Source organism: Carettochelys insculpta, chromosome 1 (assembly GCF_033958435.1).
Source record: "Carettochelys insculpta isolate YL-2023 chromosome 1, ASM3395843v1, whole genome shotgun sequence".
NCBI lineage: Eukaryota > Metazoa > Chordata > Testudines > Carettochelyidae > Carettochelys > Carettochelys insculpta.
Window position 1 is genome coordinate 130,000,224 of NC_134137.1, and position 25,104 is coordinate 130,025,327.

At 42.6% G+C, this 25,104-nt stretch overlaps 1 protein-coding gene across 16 annotated transcripts in view; it reads left to right on the forward strand.

The window, feature by feature from the left end:
• The window catches only part of INPP4A (inositol polyphosphate-4-phosphatase type I A), a 198,048-nt gene that overhangs the window by 21,864 nt on the left and 151,080 nt on the right, over positions 1 to 25,104 (forward strand). The gene's annotated exons all lie outside the window — the stretch shown is intronic.

Consider the following 25,104-nt stretch of genomic DNA (forward strand, 5'->3'; position numbering starts at 1 on the left):
TCTGCATGCTGCAGGGAAGCACCCCCTGCTGGCACCAGTTTGGCCAACAGGAGCAGTGCCTGCATGGAGTACTTCCCTGTAGCGCACAGAGCTGCTTTCCTCTTCCAGGCAGAGCCCGTGAGATGGGTCTGTCAGCAGCTTGCCTGGATTTGGTCTGTGAGACTCAGTGCCTCTCCCTACCCCCTTGTGGGCCTGATCCAGGTGAGCCATCATAGGGTTCTCCCCCCCCGCACCTCCAGTTTAATAAATGGATTGGGAGGAAGTGGAAAATAAGCGAAGTCCATGAAGAAGCTGTGAAAGAGAAAAAAATCATTTTGAAACAGATGAATTGGTCAGACAGGGATAAAAGTACTTACTTGTGTTAGTGACATAGTGAGGTATGGGAGGGAATAAAAGATTCACTGGAATTTGGGAGTAAAGTCACAATGAGCTTGCTAAGGGACTCATGTAATTTTAAGAAGCAAGGCATTAAAAACAAGGGAATTGGAAATGAGAATGCAAAGAGAATTTTAATATCATTGTATTAATAAAAACATAGTGGGAAGGTGACTGAGACTTCACTGCTCAGTATTAAGGGATTTACACTGTTCAGAAAGAAAATGAAAGGCAGAAGGGACTGACTTTCTGTAAATTTAAAGTTCAAAAGTAACTGAAGCAGTAATGTTCAGCAATGCTTATGGATCGTGCACTGTGCAAATATTAATATAAAATTAGAAGAGCCTACAGAAACTATATCTAGACTGTCCTCATAAGGAATCAGAATTACAGATAGGAGTTTGCTATAGCTTCAGAAGCAGCAACATAATAATGGAAACAAACAAGAGTTCCTATATTGGCTTCTGTGGGTGCACCTGTAGAACCAGATGTTAGTTGTGGGTGGTGTGCGAATAATATATTTAGCACTGGAAAACTGGCATACAAATATACTGTCCCAGACACTGAATCTATTGTTTACTCTGAAAAATAATCATGGAAAAAATAGATGTTGTTTTTCTCATTTTTTAATTTTAAAAACAGTTACTATGGGGGGAAAATAAACAAAGCTGGTTAATTCTCACAAATGAAATAAGTAGTTAAAAACAGTTCAGGGTTGCCCAAGTGAATACTTACCAGCAAAACCACTAAAAAATCCAGGAAGGCCTCAGTTAGTCCATCCCTTGAAACCAATCACATGGTTTTATCTTCTTCATGTTACCTCACCCACTTTCGCCATCTCTTTTAGGGGCCTCTTTACTTTGTATCTGTGCAACGAGGCAATTTTTATCTCTGACCATACAGTATGATGTTTCACGGTCCAAAGGCGTTACTGTGATCATCTGTATATTGCACTGATTTTGTTCTAAAGTTGAAGATGTGAGGAATATTTAGTTCACCTATGTAAATGTATTGTGCTGGATGACTGTTAATGATGCAATTTTTTAAGTGGAGATATTTTGCAATAGAATTTCTGTCTGGGAACTTAATGTTTGTAATACAAGTATCTGATTTAATGAGGAAAGATGTGATTATATCTCTGTCTTGATGCTTGTGATTGGAGTTATAGGACAGCATATTTTGCATGGAGTGGCAGGCAGGAGGTGTGGGTGAGGCAATGTGAAAAAGATGAAATACTGGTTGTAGGGAATGAGACAGCTACAGATTGAATCTCTCTAATCCAGAACTCTTGTCCAGCAATGTCTGTAATCTGGCACAATTTTAGTAGCCAGAAGACCATTAATGGGTGTGGCTGTTTCCTGTGTTTCCATAAAGTTTGTCTACAGCCACCAGTCCTGGCTCTCAGTGTTCTGTGCTGTTATTTAGCTCTAATTTACACTTAAATGTCTTCTAAGAGCCCAGTAAGCAGTGTACGTGTGGTAATGTACAGCTATACAATATTGAACTATGTTCTGGCAAATCCTCTGGTTTGGCACAGGTCAGGTCCTGAGTGTGCCAGACTGGAGAGGTTCAACCTGTATATGTTTCCTGTTTGTGATGCTGCTGTTTTTTAATAATTGTGGAACATTTAATTGATCAGCCTCAACCAGAATGTGGGGCATGGGGAGTGAGAACCTATACCAAGTGTTTAAGGAAGTGTTAAACAGAACTGAAAGTCATCAGTGTTAGTATCTTTCCAGGTGAATAGGTTGCCTTTGTTCCTCTAGTTTCATTCTCCACTCATATGCACTATTTTCTGGGTCCTCCATCAGAGTCCGATTTCCCATCCCTTCTATAGCTTCTTCTATACCCAGAGCCTTACTCACTCCTATTCTGTTTTCTTCCTGTTCCCCAGGTTTCCCCTGCCCACCAACCCAGACACCCACAAAGCCCCTGTTCATCTTTTAAATGTCGATGTGTTGATAGTTATCTGTGTCCTATTTATACATATCAACACTGATACATACTGAGGTTTAATACTGGAGTGTGCAGAGAAATAGGGCGAGTTGATGGGAGAACAGGGCTGGAAGGAATCGAGGGCTTGAGGTGGGGCACTGAAGAAACAACAGGTGTGGAATAAGGGGCATGGGAAAATCTGAGTTGACATGGGAGCTGAACCAGTTCGGATGGTGGAAAAGAGAGAGAAGATGGGAAAGAAATGGGGTTTGACTTGCAGTGGGAAAAGAAGTGTTGTGTGACCCTTATTCCTGGAGGATATAATGGAGAATATTCTTATAGGTGAGAGTGGGGAGAAGAGAGGGACAGAAAATGTGCTGGAAGGCACCAGAAATGTGTAGCTGTCATTTGTCATTGCTGACTGTCCATTGAGCTTCACCTTTGTTAGAAAAGGTTTTCTGGGATGGCTTAGCTGGCAAATCCTCCTTGTGTAGACACAGTTCCCCCTCCAAAATAAACTGTACTGGCAAAACACTTTTTTTCTTTAGTAAAACTGCATCTACATGGAGGCTTTTGCCAGTTTAGAAAGATCAGAAAAAATAATTCTTCTAATGAGCATTACTATTCCCTCGGAAGTTTTGAGTGTAGACATGGCCTCGGAATAGGGTGACCATCCATCCTGTATTAGGTGGGACGGTCCCATATTTGGGATGCCAAAAAGGCACCCCAACTTATTTTTAAAAGGGATGAACTGTCCCGTATTTAGGCTTTCAGGGGGTGGGAGCGCTTGCGGCCGCCACTTACCCAGAACTCTGGGCCAGGAGCGCCCGCAGCTGCCACTTCCCTGGGGCTGGGGGGGGGCAGGGAGTGCCAGCTGCCTGGGGCTGGGTGCAGCCAGGAGCAGCTGCTCCTCCCCGCCATAGCCCCCTGTCTCATATTTGGGACAGGAAGATATGGTCACCCTACCATACCAAACCAGGTATGACTATACCTAGCAATCTGGATTGGTGGACTAGTAATATAGAAGCAATAGAGCTTTGGAAAACAGTAGAAAAAAGTATTGGAAGTTTTTCTTTCTTTCAGATTTGATTTAAAAAATTGAGCATCTCTGCTCTACTTGTTCATATCTGTGATGTCCTGGTAGTAAAAGCTAGAAGAATTTGCTTTGGCTTCCTAGACTAACTGAATTTTCATATCCAGGCCTTTAAATTTTAGCTCTTTGTGCTTTTACTTCTAGCTAGAAATGGAAATACAGTTGGAATTCTTAAGGTAAAACATGAATCAAGGAAAGTCTGCTGCTGCGGTGTGCTTTCCTACCGTACTGACCTTGGCTTTTAAGATGGCAACACTGTTGATTACGATCGTGGTGCACTGTCTTTTCCAGTCCATACTGTGGTGTTTCTTGTTTTGCCAGAAAAAGTACTACGCAATAGAGAAGGTTTGCTCACATTGTGGGTAGGTTTCTCACTTTGTGCACAGCGCATAATACAGGAGGAAACAGGAAAATACAAAATTACTGGAATTTGACACCCAGTTTAAAATCATTGATCAGGGTCTGAAATGTCATATCGTAACCAATGGCTGAATTCTTAGAAGTTGTTCTGTCTTTTGGTTTGATTTTAATTTGGAGAAATAGCAATACTTTTTGTGTTTGACTCAGAGTTCTAAAAAAAGTTGCACAGCACTTTGTGATATTGTTATGATCCTTGAGTAACAAAAATAAAGTTGAGGATCTGTAAAGTTGGGTTTTTAATCCCCTTATAATGGGCATCTGGGTAATGGTATTACAGTGAATCATGTATTTATTTATTTGACCTCCTACAACTCAAATGCTTAGCTGGATATCTTGTTTCTGAAGGCATCAGTCTGAGATTTTGCAGATGGCTGCCCACGAGATGCAGTATGTGTGAAACTGCAATCACAGTTTTCAAAACAGTCTGAGGGATGCTGAAGTATGTTTTTGGTATTGCTGAATCTCTTCAATCAATATGACTGCCAAATGATGGCAGAGAGCCGAGATTAGTGACGATTCTTATGTGAATCATTAGTAGCAATAGTTTAGAGCTGTATATAATAGATGCAGGTTGGACCTCCCTGATCCAGCAGCCAGGACCTGATGTCCCACATTAGAGACTTTGCAGACCAGGGAGGTCCTCTGCCACTGGCCCCCAAGTCCCTGCTGCAGCACTCTGCTTCACCCCCGCCCCCGCCCCACCACCTGGGCTGGGCTCCTTGCCCAGCTGCCTCCAGTGGCCTGGGCTCTGGCTCCTGCCACGGGGCTCCGGCTCTGGCCCTGGTCCTGCACTCCCAGGGGCTGCCACCGAGCTCCAACCCCAGTATTATGCAGCTCCCACTTGGGCTGCCAACCTTGTTGTGGCTGGCCATTCTGCATTTAGTCTCCTTGGTCTCTGCTCCAGGAACATCTATGGTTCTGCTGGACCAGAGCATGCCAGTTTTTGGAGGTGCAACCTGTACTGTTTTCGAGACTAAGAAGGATATTCAAGCCATTGACAGTAAGGGGGGAGAGGAGGGAACCGTAGTAACTTCTCTTGGTGAATTGAGGTTCTTTTATGTATGCTGACCAGGTTTTTTTAATCTAATTTCCTAAACTGGTTTAAACTCCAGTTCCCTTGGAGTTAGTATCTCTGACTATTGGGTCAATGCTGAAAAAAGAAATCTGCAACCTAACATTAGTATAATTGCATCTACTTGGGGGCAGCATACATCTCCCTGTCTCTCTCTCTCTCCCATCCCTTCTGCTGTCCCCTCACCTTCTCTCTTTCTCTTTCTAAAATTACTCTTGATTTAAGCCTTGTGGAACCACAGCAGAGTTAAAGTGTCAGCCTTACTGGCCTATGTCTAAGGTCCTGATTCTAGGAGTCATTTGTTTATATCTGAAATTTCAAGGTGTTTGTTTAATTGAAATTGCCAGCTCTTGTGGTTGTGAAAAAAAGTTTGAAAGCACGACCTGAGCATAAACAAATGCAGGGACATTTGCCTAAGTATGGGGACAGTCTGAAAGAATAGCACCGAGAGGGATAAATGCTCCCTGCCTCTCAGGGAGGTGTTAGTTCTGAGACCCTCCTCCTGGAGGCTATCAACAGCATCCAAAATGCAGCAACCTATGCCTTGAACCGCACATTATTTTAATCCAGCCCTGTAGGGATCTAGTTATAACAGCATGATTGATATGACTAGTCTTCATGGCAGAGGTGTTAATTTTTAATGTGGAGTGAAAACAACAAATGCACCAGGTTCTGCAATTATTTGCTCTTTTCCATCTTCACTCACTTGGCTTTCTATAAAGAGACCAATGCAGTACGTTCCATTGGGTGTGAAAATTTCATTCTGGAAACTGGGAAAGAGTTGTTGAGTGGTGAGGCTGTAGTTCTTGTTAGGCTACTGCCCAACCCAGATGGAAACCAGAGTTCATGGTTCTGACAGTATGTTAGTTGCAAACAAGGTCTCCTGGGCAAGAGAGCCCTGATGCATTCAGAAATGCCAGTTGCAGGATTTTCTTAAAAACAAAGATGGGAGAACCTGAGTACCGGGCAGTAAATGAAGATATTGATATCATAAGCATTACAAGAACTTGGTGTAACGATGATTAGCAGTGGGACCCAATACCATGGTGCAGAATGCATAGGGAAGACACAATAGGATGTGCTGGTGGGGGCATGGCACTGTACTTGAAAGAAAGCATCGAGTCAAATACAAAGAAATCAAACTGTACCATAGAATCTGTATGGATAAGAAATTCCATGCTTGAGTAATAAGGGTATAGCAGTAGAGATGTGCATACTGGCCACCTGACCAGTATGATGATGGCAATGGTGACTGTAAAGTGTTCAGGAGATTAGAGAGGCTTCAGAAACAGTTGCAATCCCCCATTCTTACTCGTTGTCTGTCCCCATAGCTCCTGGGTATATGCCACCGCAGGATGGGATACAGAGAGAAAAATTTCAAGACACTGTCATAGAACACTGGAATTGGAAGGGACCTCAAGAGGTCATCAAGTCCAGTCCCCTGCCCTCCCAGCAGGACCAGGCACCATTCTAAATCATCCCTGGCAGATGTTTATCTAAACTGCTCTTAAATATCTCCAATGATGGTGATTTCACAACATCGCTAAGGCATTTTATTCCAGTGTTTTAATGACTGGGATATTAATGGCTACTTCCTGGAGCAGCTAGTTCTGTAACACAGTAGGGGAAAGGCAATTCTTGATTAAGTCCGTAACCCTGCACAAGATCTAGTTCAAGCCACAAATAGTTGCATCACTTGGTAATAGCAACCATAATATAATTAAATATAACATCTGTGTAGGGGAGAAAATACTAAAGAAATTTGGCACAGTGGCATTTAACTTTAAAAGGGGGAACTACACATATATATATATAAGGACACTAGCTAGATGGAAACGAGAGGGAATGGTCACAAATGTGAAATGCCTATAAGGTGCATGGAAACTATTTGAAAACATCATAACAAAGACTCAGTATAAATGTGTACCAAAAATTAAAAATCATAGAAGACACCCAAAACTAAACAACAAAGTAAAAGAGGCAAGTAGAATCAAAAGGCATCCTTAAAATTGGAAATCAAATCCCATTCAGAAAAATATATATTAAAACCCCCCCCATAAATGCTGAATAGTTGAGCATAGAAATAGTATTAGACAGGCTAAAAAAAAAAGAAAAAGATTTTGCAGAGCAACCAGCAGAAGACACAAAAACTAACAGTAACATTTTTAAGTACATTAGAAGCAGGAAGCTGACAATCAATCAGTGGAGCCATTGTGTGATCATCCTGTGAAAAGGGCACTCAGTGAACATGATGCAGTAGAAGAGAAGCTACATTAATTCTTTGCATTGGTCTTCACTGCAGAGGATGTGAAGGAGATTCCTATACCTGAGCCGTTCTTTCAAGGTGACAGATATGAGGAACTGTCATAGATTGAGATGTCACTGGAAGAAGTTTTGGAATAGAGTGATAAATAACTCAGCAGGACCAGATGGTATCCAGCCAAGAGTTTTGAAGGCACTCAGGTATGAAACGTTAGAGTTACAAGCTATGTGGTTTTTTTTTCTTTAAATAATTGGAGATACAGGTCTCCTAGAACTGGAAGGGACCTTGGGAGGTCATCTAGTCCAGTTCCCTGCGCTCTTGGCAGGACAAAGCACCATCCCTGACATCTATTTGCCCCAATCCCTAAATGGCATCCTCAAGGATTGAGCTCACAACTCTGGGTTTAGCAGGCCAGTGTTGAAACCACTGAGCTATCCCTCCCTATTATTTAAATGCAGAGGCTCTGCTCACTGTTTGACCACTGAGGGAGATAAAATTAACATCAACATAGAGCAGGGCCTTCTCAGCCTTTGCTCCCAGGCTGTGGAATTCTCTTCCCCTGGGTATTCTCATGGCGCCAACATTAACATTGTTTTGGCACCAGGCTAAACCCACCCTTTTTACTCAGGCTTTTATTGATGTTTCAGTTTGTGTGTGTGCTCCTTCTTTTGAGATGTTTTAGTAGGCTTTATGTCCTTTTGGAGTTTTGTATTTTTAAGTCTTTTTTTATGTGTGTTTATATTGTTTAAAACAATATATAAGCCACCTTGAATATTTTAAATAGAGAGACAGGGTAAAAATATTTAAAATAAATAAAAAAAATAATAAATCAGACACTAGCTGTCCTCTATCCTTGGCACAATGTAATGCTGACGCTAGAGGCGATCCTTACAATTAGTGTGGTAAACCAGACTTCAGTATCTGGCAGCTTGGTTGAAACTGTAGTAAACATCAGATTTATCTGACACATAAACGAACATAATATACTGGGGAAGAGTCAACACAGCTTTTGTAAAGGGAAGCTTCTCCAGTCTACTAGAATTCTGTGTGTATGTCAGCAAATGCGGAAAAAGGGGATCCAGTAATACCTGGATTGTCAGAAAACTTTTGACAAGGTCCTATAACAAAGATACTTAAGCAAATTAAGTAGTTGTGAGGTAAGAGGGAAGGTCCTTCCATGGATCAGTAACTGGTTGAAAGATAGGAGACCAAGGGCGGGAATGAATGGTCAGTTTTCACAATGGAATGGGATAAATAGTAGGATGCTGTTCTGTGTATTAATAAATGATTATGAAAAGGAGGTAAACAGGGAGGTGGCAGTTGAAACTAAATTATTTAAGGTGACTGCAAAGAGATCTCTCAAAACTGGATGACTGGGCAACAAAATGCCAGATGAAATTGCTTGTTGAGAAATGCGAAGGAATGCACTTTGAAAAACAGAATCCCAACTATACATACGAAATGGTGGAGTCTAAATTAGCTGTTATCAGTCAAGAAAGAGATCTTGGAGTTTTCATGTATAGTTTTCTGAAAATATCTACTCAATGTGCAGTGACAGTCAAATATTCGAACAGAAATGGATAGCGAACAAGATGGAAAATATACTGCTACTATATAAATCCAGGGCACACTCATACCTTGAATATTTCTGTGACACTGGCAGACCAGGTGCCAGCTCTTGCCAAAGTTCCCTTTGCCTCAGTTGAACACTGATAAATACATAGCTGGAATCAGTCTGGCTCATCTCTGAATTACTGTTGTTAAACAGGCACTAGAATTGTAATGATGTGCTTCGTGTTTAGACTTTATTGAATGCTTGTGCATTCCATACTGTAAGGTAATATACAGGCAGTTGTATAGTGAGCTTCTGTGGCTATGAAAATCATCAGATGGGAGAGACGGACATTAATGAATTTGAAGTGCTGATCTGCAACAGAAGGCGTAACAGTAAAAGCTCTGTTATCAGCACTTGTGTAACTGGCACATTGAATTCACTGGCATTTTGCAGGCTGGCTGACCAGCCACAGCTGGTGGCCATGGGGGCCAGCTGACTGACCAGTGGTAGCGTGGCTGTTGGAACAGGGCCAATGACACATTTGATTATCTGGCAACTTCAATTCCCCCTGGTGGTGCCAGATAATAGAACTTTCACTGTACATCCTTTGCATCGGGAAAAATCCACTGATGCCCTATGGACTATTTTGGGACACTGAAGAGGACAAAAGATTGTTCCTTAAGTGTCCTTCCCTATGAAGATGAGTCATACAGGTGGATTCTTCCCATCATTTTGCAGCTCAGCGAAGTAGGTAGATGATAAACAAATGAAAAGTGAGTCTGTACTCACGAAAGCTCATGCTCAAAACTTTTCTGTTAGTCTATAAGGTGCCACAGGACCCTTCGTTGCTGTTACAGATCCAGACTAGAACGGCTACCCCTCCGATACTAGATATTACTGTGATTTTTGGTGTAAATGACCATCTGTCACAAAGGTTTGCTCATGTGTGTGGTAAGAGAGCTCACAATACCCAAGGCGCCTCTTTGTGACTCCATGTTTAGGATGCTGTACTACCTGAGGAGTAACTAGCTGGTGTAGTCCAAGTATAGAATTTACAAACAGCTAGGATTTGTGACCTGAGATACATTCAAATTGGAAAAGGTGCACAGAAGAGTAACAAAAACTATTAGGGGTATGGAACGGCTTCCATAGGAGGAGAGATTAAGAAGATTGTGACTGTTTAGCTCAGAAGTGGGATGACAAATGGGCATAGGATAAATGTCTATAACATCATGGATGGTGTGAAGAATGTGAAAAGGGATGTGTTGTTTATCCTCTCACATAAGACAAGAACCAATAGTCATGCAGTGAAATTAACTGCTGGCAGGTATAGCACAAATAAAAAGAAGTGCTTCGTGTAATGCTCAGGCAATCTGTGTTATGTGTTGTTAGGGGATGTTTGGAAGGCCAAAAATATAACTGGGTTCAAAAAGGAGTTAGCTAACATCATGGAGGTAGGTCTATCAGCAGCTATTAGCTAACATGATCAGAGATGCAACCCTATGCTCTGGTTATCCCTGAAATTCTGACGGCCAGACACTGGAACTCTGGTGTAACAGTAAAAGCTCGATTCACCTTTTAGCTGGATCACCTGCTAATTGCCCTGCTCTGTTCACTGTCTATGAAGCATCTTGCACTGGTCACTGTCAGAAATCAAGATACTGGTCTGGATGGACCAGTGCCCTGACTCATGGCTAATCTTAAGTTTTTGGGTATCCTTGTGTGGGAATTTAGTTGAAAGGTGCTGGACTGACAGCTCTGACAAATTAAGTCTTTGTAAGTGAATTAAAATAACATTCTGAATGAAAATGTCTATATATAGGTGTAATGTAGTTTTACTAATCCACTTTAAATTCACACCTTCAGTTAATTCAGATTTAGCTTTCCTGAATGTGCCAGTGTAGATGAGCCCTGTGTTTGTGAAATGTAAAAACTTTTAATGTTATTAATAGTTTATCTACACAAACACTTCGTTTGTACCCAGCTGGAGTATAAATCTACCCTGCGTGAGCTTGTTGCACACTGATTGTCTGTGTGGACCCTTCTGTTGCTGACTTAAGGTTCCCTTGTGTACTTTGATTTACTCCCTTAGTGAACATGAGTAAATTACAGGGCACTTGGGAACTTTTAGTGTGCAGCAGCGGAGTCCACAAGGATTCTTCTTTTGACCTAGTGGTGTCTAAAATAGGGCCTAGGTCATCTTACCTGCATCTCCCAGCTGTGAATTTTAGTGAAGCAGGTATTTCTGCCCAAAATTTTAGAAGTAGCCTAGGCCTCAGTGCACAGTAGAGTCACATCCCATCTTGCTGTAAATTGAGTGTTTGTGTAGACAAGCCTGAAGAGTTGAAGTCTACATTGCACGCCACGGCAGAAAACAATTTATTCTAAAATTTGCATCACAACCTCAAATACAACAGCTGTTCCTGATGTTATGATGATCAGGTAAGAGGCAAAAAAAAAAAAAAGCCTCAGTCCCCCCAAATGAAAAGCAGAAATAAGAAGTAAGAGACATTTATTTCACTATCCTCAAGTTCCATCCCAGCGCTTAGGAGGACTGGGGCTAGTAGATTTTGTGGGGCCCCCCTAGGCTCAGAGGTGGGGCCAAAATGAGAGTTTCAGAGCCCAGGATGGGGCTGCTGGGGAGCAGACTGGAGTTGTGGGGGTCTGGGCAGGAAACAGGGTGCAGGAATGAGCTTAGAGTGTCTAGGTGGGAGATAGGATGCAGGAGCAGGCTGAGTAAGAGTGCAGTCTCTGGCAGGACATAGGGTGCAGGAGCAGGGTGTGGGTGGGAGGTTTGGAAGCGGGTGCTGGAGCAGGGTGTGGGTGGGAGGTTTGGAAGCGGGTGCTGGAGCAGGCTGGGGGTGGGAGGTTTGGAAGCGGGTGCTGGAGCAGTATAACAAGAGGGAAAGTGTAGGAAGGGTTTAGCAGTGCAGGCACAGTGTTTGTGTAGTGGGGGCTCAGGGCAGGGGATGAGGGTGCAGGCATCTAACTAGTGCAGCTCCAAGGCAGGGGAAGCACGTCTCCACATAGCTCTACGTGTGTCATGAAAGCACTCCTGTCAGCACTGCCCCCACCTTTCCCATTGGCTGTGATTCAACAAATGGGAGCAGTGTGGGAGCAGTGCTTGCACAGAGAGCGGCCCTGTACATCAGAAGCCACGTTCCCCCTGCCAGGCAGAGCCAGCAGGCTAGATCCAGCCACAGCTTACCTGGATTGGGCCTGTGAGGCTCGGGGCTCCCCCCACCCGGCAGTATAAGCCGGCCATGGCGCCTCTGTGTGGCTGGAGTGCCATCCCTAGTTCGTGGGGGAAGGAGGAGGTCCTGAGCCCAGAGCCTCGCAGGCCAGGTCCAGGAAAGCTGCCTGCCAGATTCAACCCCTCAGGTGTGGGTTCCACACTCCTGGCCTGTATCTTGCTCTGTAATAATCAGAAATGACAATATCAAATCTTAGTCAACAGAAATTCTTGAAAAATTCTTTGGGTAGGAAGTTCCTTTTTTCCTCTATAAAAACAGACATTTGCAAATTCGTGTGGACCAATGGTTTATTTTTGCATTTCTAAGTTTATAGTTTTTTTTTAAATAAACTTGAATGACATGGTCAGGATTTAAATGGTATTTCTTTTTTGAGAAATGCAAAATGATGAGCAGTGAGCTGAAAATGACATGATGTTTATTTTCAGTTTGAGGGGAAAATACGACATCAGGTCTTAATTTATGCCTTGAAAGAAGTTTCATTTGTAATTTAAAATGTCATTTTCATAGGTATTTTCAGAACTTTTTCTAACCCTATATTTACATGTGCACTGATGCAGTGTTGTTTTCATTTCAAATTTAGTAGAGAATGTAAGAGTGAAAGCAAAACAATCTTTGATATAGTGAAAGAAGAAGGGTTGAGAATGAGGAAAAACTAATTTCTCGAGTTAAGTGTAAAGTTATGTTTCAGCCACACATGGTCAAAGAGATCTTTTTCTTCTGTTTCTCTTGTGCCCAAATTTGTGGTGTTTTCTTGGTGCAGAAGAAGCTTATAAAAACAGTGCATCTGGAAATACAATCTACAACCTAATGGAGTTGCTTTTTATTTTGTCTTCAGATATATTTTTGAATGGGATTGACACATTATGGCCAAGTCTACACTAGCCCAAATCTACGAAATGGCCATGCAAATGGCCATTTCGAAGATTACTAATGAGGCGTTGAAATACATATTCAGTGCCTCATTAGCATGCCGGCAGCCGTGGCTCTCTGAAATTTCTGCGGCTCGCTGCCGTGCGGCTCATCCAAACAGGGCTCCTTTTCAAAAGGACTCCAGCAACTTTGAATCCCCTTATTCCTATCTGCTGATAGGAATATTAGATTTGGAATCTAATAGGATAGGCAGATCAGCAGATAGGAATAAGGGGATTCGAAGTTGCTGGGGTCCTTTCGAAAAGGAGCCCTGTCTGGACGAGCTGCGCGGCAGTGAGCTGTGGCAATTTCAAAGGGCCGTGGCTGCCGGCGTGCTAATGAGGTACTGAATATGTATTTGAGCACCTCATTAGTAATCTTCGAAATGGCCATTTGCATGGCCATTTTGAAGATTTGGGCTAATGTAGATGTAGCCTATATGTAGATTAAATAGGCAGAGAAGGGAAGAGGGGATTATAGTATTCTCATGTGCAGTTAATAATTGAGATCCACTATAGGCAGGTACTGAAATTATGTCAGACAAGCTTTCAGTCTCTGTTCTGGATCTGACACATTTCAGGTGTTTTGGTTTGTGCTTTACTTGTCTGATCTAGTTTCAGGGGTTTGTTCAGACCATTCAGTGTTTTTGTATTGAATGCTGCATTATTTCTTTGCTGTAGCCTCCCTTAACCCCATCCTCACAATAAAGCTCTAAAATTAGGATTGTGTTTCAGGGAAAAGTCCAGATGAGTTAAAATGAAAATAAATTAAACCTATTAAATGTTTTAAACCTTCCCCTCCAAATATCACAAATCTTACGAGGTTCATTTGATGATTTGTTTAATCCCAAATCTAATCTCTGACTGCCTGCAGAGGGAGGGTGACAGACTTTGATGTAGTCCAGGGGACAGCAACCCCCAGCATGGATGCCAAGAGTGAGCAGATTTGCACTGGCACATGAGTCAGGAGCTCAGCCGCACCCTTCTTCCCCTCATGCAGATGGGAGCTTGCTCAAAGCCAGGCCACCAGTGGATTAACAAAAGACCAGCAAACGTTACCCACCACCGGCTACCTTTTATCCTTGGCTCTGCATCTTAATGTGTTTATTAATGAAGTTGTTGTAAGTAGGACTGTGAGTGACTTTAAAAAGTATCACTGGCACTGGGACTGTACAGAGCGGTCAAAAGGTCACATTTCTGTACTTTGCCTAGGAAGAGTTGCTGATGCCTGGTATAGGCTCTCTGTTTCCATTGGCTGATGAAGATTTATTTATATTCTTTGAGTAACTTTCAAAATACTGCAAATATCAGGGTGACATTGTAAGAATTCACTTGCTAGTTTGTGTGATTACTCATCCCTTTCAGTGTCCTCACGTTCTCTTCACCGTGCTCCTTTCCACTGTGTGTGTGTGTGCACACGCCTACACTTGTGTGCGTATTCTGCTACCAGAGGGACTGGACTGAAGGGGATCCTGTCCATTCTGGTCCCAGCGAGCAGACAGGTTGGTAGTAAGTGGCACAAAGTGCCTCCTGACACTGGACTTTAAAATGGAATTACCACGGCTGCTCATTTGAGGAGGTGAGATCAGGCACTGCTTTCAGTGATGGCGCTGAGAGACATTGCTAGTGAACGGTCAGGTTTGCCATGCACTTAGGAAATTTGAATGAGATTAAGGAGACTAGCTTTAGTTGCTAATGTAGTTATTTACATGTTTTAAACATCCATATGGCTTTACAAAATAATATGAGTGAGGTGTTGTTCTGTAATTGCAATGGAAACTGTTCTCTTCCTGCGTGGTTTTTTTTTTCCCCCTCTTTTTCAGTGATAATTCCTGGTTGGGTTGTGATATTTAAAACAGCAAAATAGTGCTAATGCACAGAGCTAAAAATGGTACTGACCAATCTGTTCGTTGCACAGGCAAAGTGAAGTGCAAAAAGGAACAGCTTAGATAGGGAAAGTAAATTATTGTAAAAATGTAATTTGTTGGTTCATAAATGCTGTTAAACCTCAACATGGGTTTTTAGTTCCACTGAAATAAAAAATGCTGGTCACATCAACATTGTGCAGTGGAGTAAATGAGTCCCGTGAGTGGAAAACATATCAGAGGGCAGCTTTCCCCTTCTAGACAGTCTCAGTAAGAAAAAGCATTAATAAGATGGATATATCATTCTAGAGCAGATAGGAATAATTATATACAGATTGGACTTGCCTAACACAATAATGCTATTGAGTGCTCATATTCTTACTTCTCCAGGGGAAAAATATTTTAGTTAGGCTTTAGTGGCCTTAACTTTGTCAATGCAACAGGGAGGAAGGAAGAGACCTGAGGTTGGGAAGTGTGGAGAAAAGCAAGACAGAGTGACAGATTTATCTTTCTAACATTTATATTTTTTCTGAATTGCACAGACTTCATGATGACAGATACACTATAAAATAGTGCATTGGAAAATCTACCCTTCCTTCCCTTGGTAAGTCTCAAATTCAGGGTTTTCTGCACTCTGCTCCTGATCTTTCGTACCACAAACAGGCAAACCCAGATATTAAGCAGGTCAAACCTGATCTTTTTTCCTTTGCTCTGGCCCAGTCCATCTCCCAGTGAAATCAGTAGAAGGATTCCCATCTACATTAATTGGAGCTGGATCAGACCCTGAGTGTTATGAAAGTCTCAGAGGCTGGTGTAGAAAAAGGATCTTTAAATACAGTTGCGAGGAAAATATAGGTAACACATAGGAACTATGGGAAGGGAGGTGCAATTCGTTGGTTTCTCTAGTGCCTCTTTTTGATCCAGTATATTTTTAGCACTTGCTATATGCTCTGCAGTTTGCTTAATGGATTTCCTATTGAGGGTTCCATCAGTCATGCTTGTTTGTAGGCAATTAAACCTATACGTCACATGATTTGTAGTCCAGTTTTACTCCTTGAAGTTTTAAGCAGAGATGGATGTCTTCTGTAGCACAGGAAATACTCTTTTTATATTTTTAAGGGCTAGTCCTGCTTATCTTTTCAGAATAAGGTGCCGTAAGAAGGTGTCTGAGAGGTAGTTATTTGACTTCCTATAGTCTTGAAATCCCTACATGATTTTTGATCTTTAACAGCTGTTTCAGTTCATAGAAGTTTTACTGTTCATTCTGTTCTAAGTACTTTGAAAACGCAGCCCTACATTGAATTCTTGTAACCATTTCCCAGGATGTTTTTATCTAGTAGTTGCTGTTACAAATTTAGAACCATAAGCCAAAACAGGGAAGGAAGGAAATAATTTATATCCTATTTATATGCGTAGAATACATCTGTCATTACAGATATATAGATAGTGGTGAAAATATATGGACATAATTATGCTGTACACAGTGCTTTTGTTTGGTAAGAAAAGAGGAGGCTGTACAGAGCCAGCTCCCCATCCCTCCCGCTCCCACTGTGGTTCCTGGGGCTGCTGGTGGGACCCCATGGCCCAGCTGGCTCCCTGCTGCAGGGCCGCAGGGGATCCCCCCGCTTCCCCAGTAAGGTCCTTGGGGCTGGAGGTGCCAGTGGGGCTCTGCACCCCATCTGGCTCCCAGCCCCAGGGCTGCTAGGGTTTCCCTGGACTGGCTATGTCCGTGCCTCAGTGTGCGTTTTGGAGGTGCCAGTATTGCACAGCAGCACAAAAAAAGCCTGGGCTGTACATAAAGAACATGCAAAAGGTCTGTCCATGTCCCAGGATTAACTGGGGTGGTGTTTGTTAATGGAATGCAAATCTTTGGAAAATTTAAGTAGGGAAGGCAAGCACAGTACAGCAATTAGAAAAAAAATATTGCTGGGACTTGCCAGATTTTGTTTTAATCAGAAATAAAATATGAAACTGAAAACAACCACGTTTACCATTCTAGGGCAGTCCAAGAATTAAGAATCAAAGGTCTCTAGTTCTGACCAATGTGTGTTTTCTGGCCGAAGTACAGGAAAAATATTGGTTTAGCTCCTGTCCTGTCCTTACCCTTTATCCTTGGCTCCTGCCCTCTCTCTGTCTGTACCACTGCTGGCTTTGTTGTACTGTGACCTCTGTCCCAAACCTACTAGAATAGAACTCTTTCCTTGTACCACTTTTGTTCTGCAGGAATAGGTACAAATAATAATAAAATGCCTTTTAGTGCAAAGTTAGCATTTTTAATCTTCAAAGCATTTTGCATATATTAACATAAGGAATTTCAGATACAGATAAACCATGCAAGGTTAGAGCTCCACCATTATCCCTACCTTCAAAATCAAATGTACTAAAATTACACCTAAATTATACACCAAGGTCCTTCATGCCTGATATGATAGTGTAGTGATAGGTGCTAGCCATGAAAAGAGGGGCATCAATTAATGTTTCACTTGGGTCAAAGTAAAAACTGAAGAATTTGCACCTCATGACAGTTCTTCAGGTCGCAAAAACCAAAGTGAATTCCTGTAGTTCCACTGAAGTTGAGTAGCCCAGCTAATTGACTTGAAATCCGGTATCTGTAACTTTTTATTGAAATCATATTTGTACAGTTTGCCTTACGTAAACCTACCTTCCTTTGTGTTAGTAATTTTAAATGCCATTATTAATTGTGAAAGTATATTTGTTACTGGACAAATAACTGAGGCACTATAGGTCCATGGTCAAAGGCATTGACAGTATAGTCCAGATGAAATTCAAAAACTCAGGCTTGGTCTACACTAAACTGTACAGTCACCTGCAGGTGTACAAGTCTAGATATGGGAAATGAATAGCTAGAATTGATGTATCTGCAGTTGATGGTAAGGTCTGCCGGACCTCCCTTACTCCTCACGATAGGAGTTGACTGCTGACCCCAGAGAGATTGATTTTTTGCATCTTTACTGGTCGCCTTCTTGGTAAGTATAGACAGGCCCTCAGTGTTGGTATGGTGCGTGATGGGAATGGGGAAGGAGTCTTGTAGATTCATTGTGATACTTCTGATTTTTCCCATTTCTTCTGTTCTGAAATTGGGGGAGGTTGATCAGAAGGCAATACAAATACAAGAATGGTAATGGAATCTTTGTAAAGCAAACGTAAGCAACAACCTAATGAACCATCAAAAATACCTCAGTTTCTTAATCTTTTAATGAAGGTAAAGTAGAATTATAGTCCATACTTTGGAGATAGATAGGAATGGTTTGTTGAGACATGATCATGCTTATTGGGTTCATTGTATTTAAATCACTTGAGATCTGACATGGGTAAACTTATTTGCCTTTAAAAATCTTTTTAGTTCTAGAACATTGTAAATAGTTTTTGTGAATTAAACATGTAAAACAAAGATTTGTTACTAGCAGGATTTTCAAGTACACTAAATTTTGCAATGATTTTTCTCACTCCGTACTCCCATTTATACGTATACCATCACTTTTGATCCCATTCTTCTAGTGGTAACAAACAACAATTTGGCATATAGCCAAAGTAGGCCTCACTATCTTGTGTTTTACAGCTGGTGGTAGACATATGTGTTGATTACGCATCCTGCTACCTTCATTCTCAGAACATTTTTAAGGCAGTGTCCATAATGTTAACTGTTGAAATGGAATTTACTTAGCCAATTAGAGGGAAAGGACTGATCCCTATATTGTGTCCATTACTCTGTTTCCTGTGCTTTAGATAATCAGAGGCTGATTTGCAACCTGGCTGTATTCTCAAGAAAAAGGAATCCTATCTTGATTAAGCAAATCTTGTTCCTCTTCTCCAATTGTCAGATGCCCTGGGAGTTCCCAGTTCCAATTGCAACCCCTCCTGCTCACTAGCCTAGTGTGAGGTTAATCAGCATGGGGGAAGCCCTGCAATTTCTTACATAACTTGGGAGACTAGGCCTGAGGCTCTTGGGTGTGTGTGTGTGTGTGTGTGTGTGTGTGTGTGTGTGTGTGTGTGTGTGTGTGTGTGTGTGTGTGTGTGTGTGTGTGTGTGTGTGTGTGTGTGTGTGTGTGTGTGTGTGTGTGTGTGTGTGTGTGTGTGTGTGTGTACGTGTACACACCTCAGACTAGACCCACTCGGACAAACCACCAAGAACAGGCTTTATTTTGTCAAAAAGCACAAAATAGGATCACAGTTCAACAGCCTCTCTCCTCTGCCTGCAGCCTGCACGATGCTTCAGCTCAGTCTCTCCTGAGGCCCTGCTGGTGGGGGGAAGGGTGCACATTTACAGCACAACTCCCCTTAAAAACATGTTTTAACTCCCACAGTAACTAAACCCCACAACAGCCAAGTCCCTGTCCTCCCTCTGTATCACTTAAGCTCTTCTCTGGGTGCCCCAAAAGCTTTTTTTTGGCCCTACCTGCAGAAAAACACAAAACAGGACCCCAGTGCAGCAACCCTGCTCCTCTGCCTGCAGCCTGCGCCCTGCTTCAGCTCAGTCTCTGCTGAGACCCTGCTGGGGGCAGGGTGCACATCCTGGCAGGAACCAGGGAGTTCTCCCAGCATGCTGCAGTTTGTAGTCCACAACTTGTAGTTCCCAGGACTGGGGCTGAAATGCACTGGTCCTTGGGCTACACAATAGATAGATCAGGCATCTGTATCCTTCCCACCAAGAATGCTGGAATCTTTGTCAAAGTCGTGGGAGGGAACATTAATTTAAAAAGGTTGCATATTGATATTCTTATTCATGTTGAATAGTAACTAACTTCAGTGAGACTACTTGGGCAGCAAGGTGCTACCAAGCAGGAATAAGTAAGAGCATTAGAACTGTGTCCTAAAGAAATTATTCTTAACTGGGAAGCATTGTTGAGCCTTCCCCAGGACAAATTGGAAAACTGTTGGAAAAACTTGCAGTGACTTGGCATAAGAGGATGGTCAGAAGCTAAGGTGGCTTTGTTTGCAGATGCATGGACATGGAATTCCAAGGGCAGCAGCCCTCTTCAGAACAGTGACTTGAGAGTACTTTATGGTATAATGAGGTCCAAGATCGCTAATAGGAAGTCTCACAAGACTGCTCTCAATTGAGCCTTCTCAGAGCCCTATCTACACTACAGTTAGCCAGGGGTGCTGGAACGATTTGTGTAGAGGGGGTTCTGACAGACATTAAACCAAACTGTACATCCTGTACATGATGGAAACCACTTTAAGCCAGGACGTGCGGCAGTATACTGCGGAAGGTGATACAATGAAAGTTACAGCTATTAGAGAATGTTTGCAGAATGAATGTCAAACGAAAAACTAAGACCCTAGGATTTGGAATGATGGATGGGTCGAATAGGAGAGGCAGACCCCCCCAGAGAATGGGTAGATGATACAGTAGATTGGTGTGGTGCTAGTATACTCTTGCTTCGTCGATTTTTCAAAAGGCATTTGACAGTATAGATCAGAAAGTGACTTGGGCTGCGCTGGAGTCATACGGAGCGGATAGCAGCCTAATACGGTTGTTGAAAGATATCAGTGATAATGCAGAGGCGGCGGTGAGAACTTGGGGGGAGTTGGGAAGTTGGTTTAAAACAAGTAGAGGTACGAGACAAGGAGATCCAATATCACCAAGTATCTTCATCGCACGTCTGGAGAGAGCGATGGACAAGATCATGGAAGAGGTAGAAGGGATATCTGTGCACAGGAAAAGAATTAACAACTTGAGGTTCACGGATGATATAGTTATCATTGAGGAAGATAAGGAGAAGCTAGCAAAAACGGTGTGGGTGTTAAACGAAGAAGGGAAGTGGTATGGACTGATTATGAACATCGATAAAACAAAAACAATGGTATTTGGAGATAAGGAAATAGGAAGGAAGATCAGTGTGGATGGTAGTGAACTAGAAAATGTGGAGAAGTTCACATATCTGGGAAGCAATATAACGTATGATCTAGACTGTAAGAAGGAAATACCAACTAGAATAGTGAAAGCAAGAGTGAGTTTGAAGGTGATGGATAAGATCTGGAAAAGCAAAGTGATTAGCTTAAGAATAAAGCTGGGCGTCTTCAGCAGCATGTTGTTTGGATGTGAGACATGGGTGGTGACGAAAGATTCGAAAAGAAGAATATTGGCGTTCAAAAGGAGTTGTTATAGAAAGACTCTGAGAATAGGATGGATGCAGAAGGTCACCAATGAGGAATTATATAGGAAGATACAGCCGAAAGAGAACCTGCTACAGAAGGTTATGAAATGGAAGCTACAACTATTTGGACACATTTGCAGAATGAACGACAAACAAAAACTCAAGACCCGAGTATTCGGCACAATGGATGGTTCAAATGGGAGAGGCAGACCCCACAGAGAATGGATAGATGATGTAGTAGATTGGTGCAGAGCTAGTCAGAAACTAAGCCCCTCTGCACTGGATAGGGAAAGATGGAAGGAAATAGTGAGAGAGGCATCAGACACCAACAGGCGCTGAGCCCATGGTGGTGGTGGTTGATGATGATGATGATGCTGTGCAATAATACCCCTAGTTCCAGCACCTATGCACTTAAGTCATCATAAGGCAGCTTATGTTGACCTGTGTGTGTCTGTGTGCACACTACAGCCTTTCTTCCATTGCTGTAGGTGCTGTGCTGCACTGACTTAATAACTCCACCTCCTTGAGAAGCATAGGGCTCATGTTGGTGTATTGAGGCAACCCAGTGTCCATGTAGGCATTGTGTTACACACATTGGCTGTCATGCATGACTCCACCATGAAATTGACGTGCATCGCACTGTGAAATTGACGAAAAAGTCGTCCTTGCTCAAAGCGGGGCTGCTGTGTGCTGTCTGGATGTCCCATTTGGAGCCCAGCTGCCTGTAGGGTTCATGCAGGAAGCCCAGCTGCAACAAGGCTCTTGCCTCCCCGACTCAGCATAGAGCTTGGGAGGCAGCTCCATTGTTAGTGGGAAATAAGGAGCAGGGAGGTGAGTCACTTCTGCACTTAGATTGGAGGAAATGCTCCTGGTGATACTGCGCACCACTAACCGAAGGAGGGTAGTTTGGACATGAACCATCACATTAATCACTGTGATAACATAAGTCGATCTAGTATCGGTTGATTTACGCTTTTAGTGTAGACGTGCCTTCAGAGAGATGGGATGATTTTTAATAGAGGATCAAGCTCATTGGTACAGTCCAAGATCATTAAATAAAAAAATGTACATTGAAATGTGATAAATATTTGTATAATTCATATACTGAAATTTACAGTAACGTATACATAATCTCAAATAACTTTGGTTAAAATAAAACACAGCCCTATTTCTAATTTTCATTGGCCTATTTGCATTTATTTTATGATTGCAAATTTGTGCCAGAAGGTTTCCTAATATAGTTGTTTGAAGACTCTGGTGAATCATTTGTTTGTTTAAATATTAAACAGCAAAATGGACCTTACTGATGCACCTATCTATCATATTTTACTGAAAATGAGGTTTTAAATTCATCTGATCAGGATGGAGGCTTGTTGCTGGATAATCTGTGGCAGTGAATGACAAATTTGTTATTTAAAAGACTACCGCATTATCGCTGTCTAACTTCAGTCCGTGATTCACTTGTCTTCTGAATCCCTTAATTCAGAGATGATGTGTAATAACAGTGGAGGGGCACAATATAAAGAGAGGCCACATGACCGTCCCATTTGTTGCCTCTGGGAGAATTCTTCCAGCTCCACCTCCCTGGGCCAGTGCAGCCAGTTCCACTGGTTCCTAGGGGGTTGAGGCAATTGGAGTGAGGAGCACATGCTTGTGGGCCACGCAAACTCACTGCACCAGTGTCTCCCTCACAGACACCTCAGCACGGGGAGTGGCGGGGGGGCAGTGCCCCTACCTCTAACTGAGCAGAGGGAGGGACCCTGTTCTCAGAGCCTTTCCCAGCAACCCCCTGCCCCAGTGCCACAATGTTCTCCTTGCCAGCATTACCTGCCGCTGTTGGGGGCAGGGTTGTTCTGCTGTGCCTCCCGAAGCACGCTTCTGGCAGGCTGGGACCCGTCCCTGGCATCCAGGCTTGAGTGGAGAGGGTGGAGTGGGGTGGAGCAGCTTCTCATGCCAGCTGAGGGCGGATGCTGTCTCACTGCCTCTAGGCAGGGCAGTGGCTACCTGCCCAGAGCTCTGCTGAGGAGGCAGCTGGCAGCCCATCCAGGTCTGACTTCCAGGGACAGGGGCCAGGTGAGCTGAAAGTGTTTGGGGATGGGTGCAGCAGGACAGAGTCCCCTTCTCCTGAGGGAACACAGCAAACCCTGCAGGGCTCCCAGTAACTAGAGAGGAAGGGGTGGGTGGTACTTCAGTTGACCCTGCATGCCTGAGATTACTGCACCTGTTCGCATTGTTTATGTGAGGTCATAGTCTTGCCCTCAGATTGTATTGCAGGTGAATAGATTTATCTTTGTTTTTGCCACAGGTTAGTGACTTATCTTCGTGGTCACATGCAAAACAACACCTAGCCTTGACTGACTCTCCTAGTCTGAGATGTTAAAATTACTTCTCAGGTGAATTGTGTGTGTGCATTCCAGAGCCATCCTTTTTACAAATTAATTTGCCTAATATTGATGAGGCACATCCTAAAATGTTCTTTTGGGGGAAATACTATTTTTATAAAGGTATTATGTGGGGTGTGTGGGAAGTAAGCCTTTGTATACATGTAATTCATTGCCCGATATCTGCCTTATTTTCTCAGTCTCCTATTCAGATCAATCTTTTAAGATTTAATTTTTAGGCAGCTAGATCACCTGTAGCTTATGAAAAATAAGATGAACTCATTCTAGCTGCCTCCTGCATCTGTCTAGACACATTAATGCTTGTGAATTAGAATTTATTTTTGGCTGGCTGCTGATTAGGAAGAGGGAACAAAAGTTCATTTTCAGAAATTATGTGGACCTTTTGCAGCTGAGAACTGTAATGTGCTTGTTTAAGTAGATACATTTACATATGAGGAAAGTGGGAGCAGAGCAAAACATTCCCTGTCATGCAGTGAATCAGTGTAAGGAATTCATCACTCTCGCGTGACGCAAGATTTTAGTTAATTTCACTGTGTGGTTAGCACTCCCGGAGGGGGGTTCTATGCAAGCCTGTTGCATTGCAGTATTTCTGCTCTAGCTATTGGTGCTTTTGTTGCCCTGCCAAGTCCTCACATTTCCAAGCCCTCCTGCAGGTCTGTGGGGAATAGCCTAGCTGAGGCAAGAGGCTATTCTGATTGGCTGCTTTTCCACATTCTCCTGCCAATTGGTGAATTTGCTGCTCTCTGCAGCCTCCAGGAACCTTCTGACAGCTTTCCCTCCGCTCTTTCTTTCTTCTTTTTCTTTCTTTCCCAGAAGGCTTTATTTGAGTCACAGGTCTCACTGGTCACTCTTTTCTAGATCTTCCCCAGCTGGGAGAGAACTAACTGTCTCAAAGGTGGTGCTGGGCCCATTTCCCCTTAACAGATCAACCTGTAACCCTCATCACTGCAAAAACATTACCCAAATGTTAAAAATGCCCAGTCCTAAAATGATGTCAGCTTTGTAGGTTGTATATTATGTTGTTTTAAGTAAAATAGCTCCTGGTCATTACAGTATTTTTTGTTATTGTAGTTGCCATATGCTCAGGCTAAAGTTTATTTTGTTTAAAGGCTGGAAAGGCTGCCAAGCGAATATACTGTGCTTTTTTTTTTTTCCCCCTATAACTGGATTTCTAGGTAAGCTATCAGCCGTGCATAATTTTGTGGCAAGTTTTATTTTAATCATCAAAAGGTGACAAAGATGATAGACTTGGCATGACACAGTTGAATTGCAGAGTACCATAAAAATAGTCCTCTGAAATGTTTGTTAATTGGTTTGTTCTAATTGATTGGCTTAATCTTGTCTTTTTATCACTTAAAATCTTAGCATTTTATTCTGGGGGATTGGACAGTGTGGTGTGAGAAATGGGCTATGTTTTGAATGCTGAATCAGACCCTTCATGTGATATTTTCCAGAGGACTTGCTCCACTGTGTGGTCACTTCCTAAAATAGGGAATATCATTTCCACTGCTTATTGTGTGTGAAAAACAGAGCCTGTCTTTTGCTGTTGATCAGAATGGGGGAGGACAGAGTAATACTAATTTCCTAGATCTTTCACATCTATTCGGGTAACTGATACTGGAGACGCACTGAGACTTTGGCACCAATTAGCTTAAGACTTCATGCTCAACACCAGCTACTCTCAGTGCTCACCCAGGAGAATAGCCTGGCATTCTCTGGAAGTTATCCAAGGGGTCATGTCTCATTGGGCTTTAGGCTATTTTGGAACAGGAATTTTGACCTGTTGGAGACACAAATTACAGGACATTGAAGGTTATACAAGAAAAGGACAAATCTTCCC